Here is a 12,514-nt window from a genome sequence, read left to right as displayed (position 1 = left end):
CAAGCCTTATGGACCACGCCAGCCGTAGTGCTGGCCCTCCATTGGTACAGCACACATGCATTACGTGTCTCATGGGAGCGACGTGGTGCGTGTGTTCTGCGCCAATGACGGCCAGTGTTTTGTCCGGCCGGAAGACTACAAAGACTCTCCTAATGGAGGGCGACCGATGCTGCTTGCGGGCCGCCCTCCATTAGGAAAGTGTTTGTGCCTCACGGGCCGGACAAAAGAGCATGGCGGGCCGCAACTGGCCCGCGGGCCATATGTTGTGCACCCATGCTATAGGTCTTCCTGGTGGTTCCTGCATAGATTTATGTATTTTGGGGAGAGTGTAGAATTGAGGTATGCAGAGTTTCTTCTTGGTTAGGAAATCGGCCTCCTTAAGTGAAATCCAACCTGCCTGTTTTGCCTTCTCTACTTTTAGACTCATGGTATCCTGGAGTCTCTTAGTGGGATCAGCTTCAAGACGTGAGTACCAGTTAAGATCTAGAAGTTGTTTCTTGCATTCTCTCAAGTATGCGTCCCTATTTTGCAGAACAATGGCCCCTTCCTTGTCCACTTTCCAGATCACAATTGTGTCATTAGCTAGGAGGTCCCTCATTGCTTGGTCATATTGGTGAAGGTGGTCTTACCCTTAATTTTTCTTTCTAATGCATATAAATCGTGCAGGACACTATTCTGGAAGGTGTCTGCCTCTGTGCTATGCAACTGCGAAGGTACACAGGAGGAGGATTTATTGTGTAAACAGGTATCCGATTTCTCCGGCTCAGGAATGGCATCTTGGAAATGTTGAAAAAGGTGAATCTTCCTAATGAATTGAAAGCATTCCTGATGAATAGGTGACTGGGTCGTGGTTGTTGGTGGGTACAAACCCCCTTCCTCTTTCTAGTACTTTTAATTCATCTTCTGTAAGGGAATATGATGAGAGGTTCACCACAATGCCTACATACTGCGGGTCACTCGGGGTTCGAAATCCCAATCCTCTGGGCTCCTCTCTAAAAAAGGCTGTGTAGTGGCCCCCCTATTGGATTGGTTACCGCAGTTGATGTTGTTTCTCCCTCGATAATTCTTATGCCTCTCTTTTTGCCGACAGTTGAAGTGATAACAACAAGAAATTGGGTCACACATTGGAGCTTCCATCACTGGAGCTAAAGGAGGTATTTTTAAATCTTACTTTTTTCTGTCCTCCACTTGTGGTCCCATCATTTTGTACCATTTGGTGATAATTTCCTGGGTGTATCTGAAAGCCTTTTCGTGAGTGAAATGTGTCAGGTCTTTGTTCATGTGCCTGACAATTTCTCTCAAAGTGTCTTCCTTGAAATTAGTCATTTCAAGCATCAACGGATCTAATCTTTTTTGTAAAGATCCAGCGGTACCGCCTTTTGAATTTCTTCTTCCAAGGTTTTCACATCCACCAAGATCTTTTCTGTCATTTCTGTAGCTGTGTCGATTATTTAGATAATCCAATCTCTACTGCACATATTCGCTACATAGCTCCACTGAAGGATGAAATTGTTGTAGTCCAAAAAGAGTCAAGGCTCATTCCGAATATCTAATCCCTGGGGTAGTGTGCCTTTTTCGTGAATATTCTAACATTATGGAGCCATGCAATTCCATTCTAATGAGTCTTTTTTTGAGTTGGCTAAGTACGTCCCAATTGGTAATGTTGGGGGTGGCCTAAACCAGAAGCTTTTTCCAATAGCTCTTGGACATATTGTTCATCATAGCTTTTGCATCTTTCTAAAGCCATGCTCAAGGCTACAAAACTCTGGGAAGTGTATCAGAGAAGAAACGTCTATAGCGTAAAGTCAGTCCCGATCTTGTAAACCTGTAAATATTTAAGTTCAACTTCACCACCGGGGCACCCCACACCATTGCGGTTCCACCCAGCCTTCCTCGCCTATTCTTGCAAGGTATCCACCTTCAACATTGCCGGATCAAATTCCTTTTCTTATTTCAACATGTTCTATGAGCACATATTGTCAGCAACAGGCTGAACTGTGTATCTTAGCAGGCTTCACAGGGCAACCAATCCTAGAATCTCATCCTACGTCCAATCAGCTCGCGCCATCCGCGACCAATCACACAGAGCCGTGCATACTAACCAGGCAGCTCTCTGATCTGGTCTCACTCACTCCCCGTGAAACAGGCTTATCGCTCCCCTCCGCTGATCGCGGCTTCAGGTAAAACCATGGGCTAATCCCACAAGCCCACCACACCAACCAGGTACCCTGATCACGCTACTCGGCTCCCCCTGCCCTGCCCGACACGGGACCACCTCGATAAATACACTGCTCCCCGCGGTCCCGTCATCCGACTCCACCAATTCCTTGCTCTGACCGACCCCGCATGGCCTTAACTCCAAGTCACCAGCCCCCCACCCAGCACCAGCCATATCCCAGACATCCCACCCTTATAGGAGGGCCCATCTCCATTACTCTCGACCCTGCCACTGACCACACTGGGTCCCATTGACCCCAGCAGTGCTTACAATTCAGGGACTCGCAAGCCCCATCCCACAAGTACGCCGCCAGCCGCGCTGACTACCATACCTGCCCGGCACTCCCACACTTTCTTTAGCTTGCCTAACAGGCCCCCGCTCTGCCTTTTGCCTTCTTAACAGGAGCCTTGTCCACAGCGTTGCCACTGGCTGCCTCCCTATTCCAACATCCACACGGCACACTTGCCGCTCCTCGGATTTTCGGTTCTCTGCCCACCCATGTCCCATTCTGCTATCCTTTAGCAACCGCACCTTCAGAATACCATGGGACCACTTACCTGCCCTCAACCTTTGTAGCTTGCCACACAGGCCCCCATTCTGCCATCTGCCTTCCTCACAGGAGCACTTGTCCCCCCTTTGCCATGGCTGCCTCCGTTTTTTAACAGACTCACGGCACACTTGCCGCTCCTCTGACCTTTCAGCTCTCTCCCCACCCTTGTCCACCAATAGACCACCAACACATGTGCTCTCCAGCAATTCTAGGTTATCACCCCTCATCCATATTGTAAAATTCTTTCACAGATCAGGCTACTCAGCCCCAATGGCACCCGGACACGGGAGGACCAGCAATCAGCGCCTAATCAGAGCACACCATAGCACTTTATTGGGTAAGCTCTAGTATTTTCTAACCCATTGCCTTATTTCTCAACTGGCTCCCTCCCTTAACTAACAACATGCTCTCCTTCTTTCTCTCCCTTGGTACTTTGCTCGTGTGCTATTTTAAACCAATGTGACTAATTGATTATGAATGTATATATGCATCAACTGATCACCAATGTATTTCTGTTACAAACCACTTCACTCTCACGCACTTTCACCACCCAACGACTCAACTGCTTACCTTGCTCCCCCTTGAGTGGATATTAATTATCCAATGCTTAATCATCTCATTCATAATTACATGTGTTCATGATTGAATTCGCTATCTCTGTTGATTTTTCAAAAAACCACGTGGGATTCACACAAATGTCACTGCGCCATTCTTTGCACTCAACCACATTCACACTGCACAGCCCTGAAAAAGACTTAGGTCGAAACGCGCGTCGGCTGCTTGCACTCACCAATGTTCAACAACTGGTGTTATACACCGCTATGATGATTCTAAAATTGACTTGTGGAATTGCATAAGAAATAATAAAGCAAAAAAGTTACAAGCATCAATACGACTCGGATCTGACCATGAATCAATACCTAAGCGTAACTGCTACATTCTGGGACTATTGAACCCCCCCAGCGCCTTCCAATATCCGCAGGTTTGTCATCCCACCCAATCTGTAAATATTCAATTTCCACGAGATGGTCACTAAGATGCATTGATCTCAGTGCTCAGACTGTTGCAACCATGATACAATACAAACTCACGGTCCTGCGACCGTACTAGAAACCAACAAAACAAGGGGAGGTACGAGGGAGATTAAGCCCAAAAAGGCTAGACAGCCTTTAATGACAAACAAAGCAGCGCTAGGGGGCGGGTCATTGTATTGCATATAGGTGAATGACAACTAAAAGAAAGGTTAAGAGAACCAGGTATCTCAACCAAACTCGTGAGGCTAATGCCAAAAAATGTAACAATTTTATTAATATCTTAAAAATACAATCAAAATGCAAAATGCACGGGTTGATATGTGACCATTGCTCAATAATTGGTCAGTTGTGCTGTGCAAAAATGTAACAGACAGTTTTACATATTATGGGCTTATGGTTTTCAGCCCTGTAATAGTTCATAGAAAAAAGTGTCTAGTGCTGTGCAAATTCAAACAATAAACCACATCAAGCACTCCATTCGTACTATTCATCTCTTACTCATACTCATTCTCATTCTTTCTTCATCAAACTCATCCCAATATGTTTCTTTCCATTCAAATGTAAACAGATTCTTAGGAAATTCTTCAGGGGCTGTCTGAAAACAGCTGAATGCATGGTTGTCAAATTTAAATAAAACACATGAGAGAAAATCAAGTCACAACAATCACTGTATCAATACAGGTGGGCACTGAGTAGCCTATAAATGAAATTCTACCCAGCGCCTGTAAATCTTCCAGTATATACCAGCGCTGGGAGGCATCAACTGCAATAGAACAGACAATGGTGTAATTATCCATATGTCTAATGTTGACTTGTCAATAGGTCAACGGCCCATCTGTACTAATCGGATGGGTCACTAATTAAGTTTAGGCGATAACAATTCTCTGGCTTGCAAGATCACTACATCCTTTGAGCGAAAACAATGGACATTTGAGCATCTATCTTGCTCAGGTGGAAAATGTGTACAGAATATGGTTACGGGGTAGACTCGTGTGGATGACATCATGGTTCTGGTCTCTTGAACCTTCATGTCAAACAAACCCGCCAGAACAGGTGCGGGTTGAAGGTAGATGTAAAAGCCACAGTTTACCAATGGTAGCTAGGTTTCTTGGTCGTAGCGTTGGTCAGTGACAGATATGTCATCCCCGTGGTATGGGTCATCCGTTGTTGATACTTGATATCCGTAGTTTGGATCACAACAGAACTGATGAGAGAGACACTGACACTAATGTTGACATTCATAAATTGATGTTGTGACACTGATGGTAATACACAGGATGGGATCCGTATCAGGGTTTATGATGACATAATGGCATATAATTGGAGGACCTGCCACATAGTGTAAACCTGAGGATGCCAGCTAGCATATTGAATGGAACATGGGCCTGGTACATCACAGGAATAGCAGCGCATAATATGGCAGAACCCGGGCATATGCTAGTAATGCATGCTGTGTCGTTTAAGTTCCTCCATTATCCCAGGTATTGCCATCATATGGCCAGACACACCTACAATACACCAGGTATTGGCATACAGTATGACAGTACCTGGTTTCTTGTGGGAGTATCAGAAGATTATTTTGGCATTACCTTGCATAAGCTGTGATTATCTGCATGATCCCTTTGCACAGTTCTGCAACCATATGTACACCGAACTAACACAACCACACATGTATGTATCACACACATAAACACATCCAGAACTGCACACTAATACATCGATTCTATGTGGCAGCATTTCCCATTGAGGTGTGGGCCCACAATTAAATTGGATTCTAGAAGGTCATGGATGTCCATATTGAAAGGATGCAGAAACAGTAGTTCAGTTTTCTCTTCTTTCATTAAGAGCTAGATGTACGCCCCACTGGCACCTTCACAACCAGCTTTCTTTCTGTTGCATCTTACTTATCAAAGATGGACATTGCAAATGGAAAATGCACATTCACATAGTTCCACTACAACATTCAGCATTCTTAACACTCAACATTGTTAAGTATGAAGAATACTACACATCTAAGTGTTTACCCATATTTCAGAAAATATCCTAACCTTTCTTCAACCTTATATTCTATGTCAAGACAGAGGCGAGCATTAAGCTGCTTCTTCTTTTATTTTCTCTCTCCAGCAGTTTAAACAAAAAATATACATTTTGTAAAATTTTCTTTTTAAAATAACTTTTTTTTTTTTTGGGAAAAACTTCAAGTCCTATCATTTCTGTAGTCCTTTAGTCTCTGGCCATGTGACCTAGTCCTTCCTTTTCCTCTTTCCTTCCTCTTCTTTTCCTGCTCTCTACAGATAAGTACCATATTATCTTAGCTGCGTAGAGTTTGCAAATAGAACATGTATTTTTCATAGTATGGACTAAATTTGTTAACCATTGTAAATATTATATGTATGGGGTTATGATTAGGCCCCCGGGACGCGTGACGCAGCAGCGTTAGTAACCTACATTCTTATATTAGAGGGAGTCGGAGCCCCCGTGTCACACTATAAGGCACTTTAGGGGCCTGCCGAATTCCCTTTCAGTCAAGCAGTGCGGCCCGTAAACCGCAACTCAGCCCCCACCTTTGGAAGGGCGGAACGAAGCGCGAGCGGGATATCAATTCCCCACGCACAACCGCCGAGGAAAAAAACCCCCACCGTCGTGGGGGCAGAGCGGCCGGTCAGCTATGCTCGCGACGCAAGCCAATACACAAAGCTCAGAGCAAAGAGCCCCCACCCTCATGGAGGCGGGGCTTCACGCATTACGCTCCGAGGAAGATTCAATCCCTGATTTCACAACGTTACGGAGCGAAATTCAACACGGTGACGGATAAACTCATGTTATTAACAGTCATAAGAGTGTTTTTCCTAACATCAAATTAGATTACTGTCTCAATACAAACCTGCACAGATACAGCATACAGTGCGGTGAAGGTGCACCCTCAAGGGAAAGTGAATCTGTGGACATGCCACTACACCTGGAAAGGTATTTGATCAGGCACCTGTCACCACATAAAAAAATGTCAAACTTCGAATGGAGCGAAGAGGAACAAGAGGCAGTCTATCAAGAAGACTTAGCCTATAGCTTCAAAGAAGTGCTGGGAGATTCACTAATGGAGGCAGTGGCTCAAGGGGTCAAACCCTTACAGGAAAGACTACATACAATAGAGCTATTTCTGAGCCAGAAGGAAGAACGCTCCGAGCAGGAAGAAAGCACATCCACAAGGGCAACTGCAAAAGACCCTAAGGGGTGTAATAAGCAAAGACTCTTCTGACCCCCCGGGCCAACTGGAAGGGGCTGGTACAAGAGCCCCAGAGGCTACAGATGCTTTCCTTAGACTAAAAGAAGCGTTCATGAGGGATTCACAGGTGCCGAGCATCGAGACCCCCTACCCAGGGGAAGACAATATGGGTTATCCAGAGGATGGCTCCCCAGAAGGTTTCCCACAAGAGGAACTGCCGATATCCCCTACATCCACTCAAGAGGATGCAGATAATGAAGGGGACGAGGGAAGCCAACCCCCGCCTAAGAAAAGGCAACGAAAACTTCATCACATAGAAGAAGGCGAAACATTAGACATGTTTCAGCCGGAGGAGATCAGAAATCCGAGATCCTCGGAGTGGGTACCTTTGCCGAGAGTCGTGAAGTATATGATGCATAGGCTGCGGAAAGCTCTTGAAAGGAGGTTAGACAAAGACTGAGAGCCGAATGCCCAAGACCAGACCTACCAGGCAAAGTTGCACAAGCTCCGGAATTAGACCCCAAAATGTTATCGTTTGTCTCCAAATCCAACAGAAACCCAAGAAACGGCATAGACCGCTCATGGAAAAGTTGTCAAGAAAAAGTCCTCGACCTGGCCGGACCTCTGGCTAAAATAATGGACCTAGCCGAGCGAGCCAAGCATACAGGCGAGGAGGTAGACCCTGGAGTCCTGGCAAATTGGGCCCAGCGAGCCGTATGTCTACTAGGCAACGCAAATTTCACAATTTCATCCGAACACACGAGAGGTCTCCTGCTCAAAATTGACCGTAAATTAGGAGATCTGTCGTCATACGAAGCTGGAGAGGCAGCTCAGGGCCTTTTGTTCGGGGAAACATTCGGCAAAGAAATGGGGAGGTTCGTAGGGATCTACACCTCCCTAGAGAAGGCACAGGCCTCGATGAAGAACATTTTTCCAGGGAGAGTTTTTGGCGGGACCGGTCGCTACAGAGGTCGCTCGACCGGTCGGTACCAAGCATTTAGAAGGCCTCAGAACAACAGAAACCAATACTGGGAGTCCAGGCAACCAGATGCCTTCTTTCCCCCAAGAGGCTGCTTCCCTAGAGGAAGGCGGGGCAGAGGACAGGGAAGAGGACAAAACTTCCCCACAGGTGAGAAATTTTACATATCAGCCAGTGGGGGGAGGACAGCTACATTCTGGGAAAATCGGCGCTCGCTTTCCAGCAACGCCTGGGTCCTGCAGACAGTGAAAAGAATACATGTAGAATTCACAGAGACCCCTGCCCAGTCGCAAACGCTGCGCCCCTTAGTCTCCACACAGACAGAGAAAGAACTGCTAGACGCAGAACTGCAAAGCCTAGCAGAAAAACGTTGATCGAACCATGCGTAACACCCCCAAGATTTGTGAGCAATATGTTCCTGGTCCACTGGAAAGACAAGGTGAGACCAGTGATACATCTGAAACACATGAACAGCTGGGTGGCCTATAACCATTTCAAAATGGAAGGTACCCACCAGCTCAGAGGCACGCTCAGACAGAGCGACAGGTTAGTAAGGATAGACTTGAAAGATGCTTACCTAACAATTCCAGTGCAGAGAGATTTCCGTCCCTTCCTAGCGTTCGACTGGGACGGGCAATTATGGCAATTCGCAACGATGCCATTCGGGCTGTCCTCAGCGCCATGGGCATTCACGAAGATCATGAAACCAGTGGCAGCGGCGATCAGAGAAAAGGGGATTTGGATGATTATATATCTAGATGACATCCTACTGATGGCCGACAGCAGAGAGACCCTTGCCTACCAGACCGACTGGGTGGTGAAACTCTTGACCTCACTGGGTTGCCTAGAGAACTGAGAGAAATCAGAGATGATACCAGTGAAGAGGATAGACTTCCTGGGTTTTATTATAAACACCAAGTCGGACATTGGAACTCCCAAACAGAAAGATCAGAGACATAAAAAGAGAAATAAGAACATGTCTCAGCAAGACGAACATATCACTCCGCACCATAGCACGAGTAGTAGGCTTACTATCAGCACCAATACAGGCGATATTCCCAGGAACATTACACTATCGAGCCCTGCAGAGGCTGAAGATACGACACCTTCAGCAAGGCCTACATTACCATCAACTGGTACTCTTAGATCAAGAGTCCAGAACAGAACTGGAATGGTGGTTAGTGAACATGGAAGCCTGGAACGGGAGAGCCATTTTTGGCGACCGCCCAGACTTGATAATAGAATCAGACACCAGCAGAGCAGGCTGGGGAGCCCGGTGAGGAGATCTCCAGACAAGAAGGAGATGGAGCACAACGGAACTCCAATTACACATAAACTGTCTGGAGCTACTAGCCAGATCCTTCGCAATCAAGGCGTTTACAAAAGGAAAAGTGAATTCTTTCATTCTGCTGAAAATGGACAACATTTTAGCAGTCAAGTACATCAACCATTTAGGAGGAATGAGATCCAAATTACTAGCGGAAATAGGCAAGGATTTCTGGCATTTCTGCCTGGAATCGGGGATCTCAGTAGTAGCCAAATACTTACCAAGTTCGTTGAATATAGTGGCGGACTGGAACTCCAGGCATCTCTCCTGTGTGTTTAGCCTGGATGCTGGACCGGGTAATATTCCAGAAGCTGGAAAAGCTTTGGGGCCCAGTACACACGGACCTGTTTGCATCCAGGCTAAACACACAGAAAAAGAGGTTCTACAGATGGAGATTGGACCCAGCTGCAGCCGGAATGGATGCCTTCCTGCAAGACTGGAGAGAGCAGACACTTTACGCCTTTCCCCCATCCATAATGATGAGCCGAGTACTAGCAAAAGTATGCAGAGAGGCAGTGAACTTCATAGTAGTGGCTCCGATCTGGAAATCTCAAGTATGGTTCCCAGCGCTCATGGAACTAATAGCAGATTACCCGAGAGTAGTGCCTCAAGGAGAGAACCTCCTCACGGACCCAGTTGGGTCATTTCACCCTCTGAGAGTGAAGGGGACGCTGCCGTTGATGGCGTGCAGGATAGCAGGAGACGCTGGAATCTCCTGGGAATTTCGGCACAAGCTGCAAGCCTCATCGCCGAGTCATGGGCGCCTTCAACTAGAAGGAGCTACGACGCAGCTTGGAACAGGTGGTCGACATGGTGCAGAAGGAGAAATATTCCTCCCATTTCTGCCCCTCTAGTCGAGATACTGAATTTCTTAGCGGAACTCCTCCAAGACGGCAAAGCATACAGAACAATAGGGGTATACAGATCCGTGATTTCAGCAGGTCACCTGCCCATGGAAGGAGTACCAGTAGGAGAAAATGTAGCAGTGATACGACTCCTAAAAGGAATAAGATTCAGGAAGCCCCCTCAGCCGAGATACGAGACTTTATGGGACATATCGGTAGTATTGAAACTACTAGCTGAATGGTCCGATAACAGATATTTGTCACTAGGGCAGCTTTCAGACAAACTAACCATGTTATTATGCATGGTGTCATGCAGGAGAGTAGCAGACGTGAAAGCTTTAGAAGTGAATAGGAAAACGTACATCCCAGAAGGCGTAACGTTTAACCTAGCTAGAAGGACAAAAACAGACTCTGCCACGATCACATAACCCTACATGCAGGAACATCCGAAATGGTGTCTAGCAGCATGTATAAAAGAATACGAAAACAAGACAGCCGAGCTAGGACCGTCAGGGACAACCCAATTGCTAATAGCACGCAGAGGAGTGGCAACAGCCACTATAGCGCGATGGGTCAGAGACATCATGAGTCTAGCTGGCATAGACATGACAAAATTTGGCGCGCACACAGTTAGAGGAGCAATGGCCTCAAAAGCGTTAGGACAGGGCACAGCTTTACAAGACATTATGAAAGCCGCAGACTGGGCTAGCGATACGACATTCAGAACGTTTTACTACCGGCCTATTAATACAATAGCAGAAGTAGTAGTGAGAAGCTTTGAACAAGCTTAATGCTCGCCTCCGTCTTGACATAGAATGAAGATTCCCCCTGCTAATAGCGCAGGGAGCTCTTGATTCTATTAAAGACAAGGAGGCGAGCTTTAAATTCCCAGCCCAAATACACAAAAATATGAGACAAGTTGTAATGTTGAAATGATGTACTGCATTTAACTAACATGACGTTTCCTTCCAGAATAGGGTGTGTATTCCCTGCCCTGACATGTATAATTGTTTGTCTTGACAATAGGAGATGAGCAAAAGAACAGCTGATCACTAGAGAAAGCAAGTTCTTCGGAGTGAGTCTGCAAGTTAAAATGCGGGAGACTAGCTCAGCATGAGGCAGGAAGTTCGGAGCAGAAGTGGACCCAGTTGGTTACACAGTTAAGAAATGATTGCAGTTCGAAGCAGTCAAAGAAGAGGAAGGGCAGAGGAAAAGGAAGGACTAGGTCACATGGCCAGAGACTAAAGGACTACAGAAATGATGGGACTTGAAGTTTTTCCCAAAAAAAAAAAGGTTATTTTAAAAAGAAAAGTTTTAAAAATGTATATTATTTGTTGAAACTGCTGGAGAGAGAAAATAAAAGAAGAAGAAGCTTAATGCTCACCTCCTTGTCTTTAATAGAATCAAGAGCTCCCTGCGCTATTAGCAGGGGGAATCTTAATTATGCTCTTCTACAATTTCTGCGTACACTAGCACATCATCCTGAAAACATAATACCCCTTGAACATCATGGAATAACTGGATCAGCACTTGTTGGAAAAACGCTGAGGGAGACACTCGACCAAAAGGCATTTGTTTACATTTAAATGAACCTTCGAGTGTAATGAAAACAGTGATGCTCCTGGAGTCTGGATGGAACATTACTTGATGGCATGCAGACCTATCCTCTGTAAAACGTGTGGATTATATGAAAACACATATATACAACGAACAACACATACACTGAGAACAAGCCAGAGCCAAGTGGTCTGCCAATGATTGCTGAAATGGAGAGGGGGCGGAGGGGAGGGGCATTACATGGTGCAGGCGTCGTTTTCATGCTCTCCTATGTCTGCAAATCAGTTGCTATGGATGTCCCAATGTCACTATGGCAGGCTTCTGGAATTCCATAAACCTGCACAATCTGTCCTTTGCCTTTTGCACCACTTCAACTTCCCATTCAAATATAATGGATCTGTGAAAGTGGTGTATACACCTCTGTGCATGTCACTCAAAGAATACAGAGGTAATCCAAAACAAGGATTACATATTAATATACAAAACCTAATCCAAATGGAAATACTTCAATATTTGCAGTTGAGCTGATATATCTGCTCCCTTTCAATTCCAGAAAATATAGAGCTCAGTTATCACTCTTTTTAATTGGGCCAGCTTTATTTGTTCTCATGCTTAGTTTTAAAAAATTGTTTAAATGTCACTGTGTTACTATAGCAATACTACTCCATCGAGGGGCGTACATGGCTGGTATCGGCCTGCCAGCCCGAACCTAGGTGAGGACTGGGTGCTGTTACTGGCCATGTACATCCCGGAAAAGGGGGTGATAGCTATTCATTCCCTG

The sequence above is a fragment of the Ambystoma mexicanum genome, chromosome 5q (genome assembly GCF_040938575.1).
Source record: "Ambystoma mexicanum isolate Mex_15411 chromosome 5q, UKY_AmexF1_1, whole genome shotgun sequence".
In the NCBI taxonomy this organism is placed as follows: Eukaryota; Metazoa; Chordata; class Amphibia; order Caudata; family Ambystomatidae; genus Ambystoma; species Ambystoma mexicanum.
This window is presented reverse-complemented; position numbering follows the sequence as displayed.